Raw genomic sequence first — 3,234 nt, 5'->3', positions numbered from 1 at the left:
ATTTTCAATTTTAGAATTTTTTTAACGTGTAAGGATTATGTTAATTTTATTAACAGTTAAATTTTAAGTTAAAGTTCCTTTCCTGTCAAATTCTTAACTTCAACTTACTACTTCCGGCCAGAACGTAGTTTTGGAATTTGCTGAATATTTAATGAGAAGGAGCGGTATTTAAACCATGAAGTTACTTACTGAGACAGAGAGAGAAACAAAGTTTCTGAACTACGCGCGTCTGCCTTTTTGGCCGCTCTCTCTCAAAGCTGTCATACGCTCGGCCGTACTCAGGCCCTTGCTAAGCTTCGTAGTAAAATAAATTAAGGGGCCAACTCTCATTGAACCTTGATAGCTTTGGCTATACTTAGTTAATCTTAGTTTTAGTTTAATTCTTAGTCTTTTAAGTTCAAGTCCAAAGTGCGGACTTTATTTGTTCACTCCCAGGCGGAGTTTTGTTAAATCTTATAGAAATAATAAAGGGTTATTTACCCTTCTCTCTTGTTGTTTCCTGTCTTCGAACTCTAGCGATTATTCGCTTATCAGTTCCTAGGTTCCTCACTTCCAACATTATCTTAGAATTTCAAGTGAGGGACCTTACAAACATGTAACATATTTATTTTACAAAATGTAATTTTTTTCAGGAGTTTAATATTTCTTTTCCGCTTTTTTACTTTGACAATTTTTTTTTTCGTTTAATATACACTGCCCTCCAAAAGTTAAGGAACAACATATTTGTAGCGTAGTGGTATCTTAAATTTAAATTAATAAACATAAGAATACATCTTTGCGAGTGGACTGTAGTACAACTTTTATTCAGCGATTTCAACTTTAAAACACAACACAGCAAAAAGTAAAGCGAGAAATTTGCAATTAGCGTTTGCAAGAATGCAAAAACAAAATGCGATCTGCGCATTGCGAAATAATATCTCACAGACAGAGGACTCTGGTGGCCGAAGCAATATTTTTTGTGTCTAATTTTAGATTGAAACAACATAAAAACAAGAAATTTACAGGACATGTTCACTAAGTTCTTTAATGAATGCGACATAGGATGTTTCTAAAGTTCAACATAAACATGAATTACAACAAAAAACTGCACTTTTGGCAGAGACATCCAGTCTTGGAGAAACAGTATATCACGTTTTTTTTTAGAAAAAAATGGGGTGGTAACATTACAAAAATGGATTCTAATAAGAAATGTGTCCACCCTTAGCTGCAATACATTGGCAGCAGCGACGGTCCATGCTACTAATTAAGCTGTCAGTTAGTGAAATGGGAAGCAACGACCAGACACGGAGTAATCCTTGTTCAAGCTCATCTAACGACCTTACAGGAGGACTTATAAGCAGCAGCCTATCTCTCAAGATCAAAGATGTTCTATTGGATTCAGGTCTGGGGATTGAATTGGCCATTTTATCCACTCCATACTGTGACTCTCATGAAATTCTTCAGCAACCCGAGCTCGATGCGGTCGCTCATTATCGTCCATCAGAAGAAATCTAGGACTAGTAGCAGCGGCACATGGGAGGACATATTCATCAAGGATCCCGTCTCCGTATCTCAGACCGGTCAAAGTTCCTCTATGGAACACATGCAGGTCAGTGTGACCACCGACAGAGTTCACAGCCCAAACCATTATTCCACCACCTCTGTAACTGAGTCTTTCCACAATGTGGGATTGGTTGTATCTGGTGCGATGTTCCCTCCAGATAAGCTGACGACCAGGAATCACTCTCCAATGTAAACCTGGACTCATCTGTGAAGACAACAAACGCCCATTATTGACTGGTCCAGGAGACGTCTTCTCTTGCCTAACTTAAACGGGCAGCTGTGTCCTCAGATCAAGGGCATACAAGCAAGTGGTTGTCTTGCATATAGACCTGTATTGTGTAGGCGTCTGCGCACTGTAGTGGCTGAGATTCTTGTTCCTGTTGCCACTAAATGATCTGCCTTAAGCTGAGGCACAGTAATGCTACTCCTCCTTCGAGCTGAAAGAGCTAATAACGGTCTCCCACAGGTGTTGTAACACTAGATCTGCCTGAAACATGTCTTCAAGATACAGAATTCTCGAATTCAAACTGACTCCATAGTCGGTGGATCACACTACGAGAGAAAATGAGACGTCTAGCAGCATCAGTTTGTGACATCCCCATTTCCATCCATTCGATCGTCCGCCACCTCAACGAATCGGGCAAACTACTTCTGGACATTGATAGACTCTCCTGGATTTTGTCCACGAAACTTTAATGACAACTGAAGATCAACACTCGTGGAAAAAAATTACAATTTTGTTTTTCATTTTCTTCTTCCAAATCTTGTGTAAATATTCATTTCTGTAAAATAAAAGTGGTAGATATTGTTTTTGCATATATTTTATGACAGGTAAAATGGCTTCCCCGCAAAGCAGTTTAGGGTTGCCATAAAATGGCAAGGGAATGCAGGGTTGCCACATTTGGAGAGAAATCGCCTTTTGGAGACATGATTGGCTATATGTCATGGACGGATGGAACGAACTCTTACCGGTTTAGCCCAGCATGTTCTCGAACGCAAGCCGAAAGCTATATAAACCCTGCTGGTCCGCAGTCAGTCAGAGTGTGTGCCTCGCCTAGCGAGCTGATAGTCAGTCATTGAGCGAGTGTCTCGAAGTGTAGCGTCGAGTTGGTCGTCGAGTGCATCGAGAGTCTTTTAGTGTATCGCGAATTAGTGCATCGTCGAGTTTTCTCTTAGACTGTGTAAGATCTGTCTCTACTTTTCCACATCCACTAATTTAGATCTTACAATGAACCTGGCAAATTCTCGCACAGGCGTGAAATAAATACAAGCACAGAAGAAGGGTGCAAAATAACCCTTTATTAACTCAAAATAAAATAACAGACAGCACGGACTTTGTGCGTTACAAAAACACCGTTCACTTACGGCGATAACTAAACGTAGACGAGTATACAAAATCAAATCTTAAAAATAAAACGAGTGCAAGAACGCACTTCAAAATTACTCCTAAGAGATGGACTCTCTTAGACCGATGGACAGAAATCTAACCGGCGTGATACTAAACTGATAAGGCCAAAAGGCTTACTCGAGGTTACGGCGAAATAACAACGAAACATCCGCTAGGCTAGAGAAACACGCTCTGAATAAACTAAGATAATCACACGTTTAAATAGCACTTCTCTTAACTTTAAATTTACATCTTGGCTAGAGAATGTGAGGGGAAGTTTGAGAAGTTGAGAACAGAAAAACTTA

The sequence above is a fragment of the Stegodyphus dumicola genome, chromosome X1, assembly GCF_044657685.1.
Source record: "Stegodyphus dumicola isolate Sdum_Otavi_A_Nest chromosome X1, ASM4465768v1".
Taxonomy (NCBI): Eukaryota; Metazoa; Arthropoda; class Arachnida; order Araneae; family Eresidae; genus Stegodyphus; species Stegodyphus dumicola.
The sequence above is the reverse complement of the archived record's forward strand: the minus strand, read 5'-3'. Positions refer to the sequence as shown.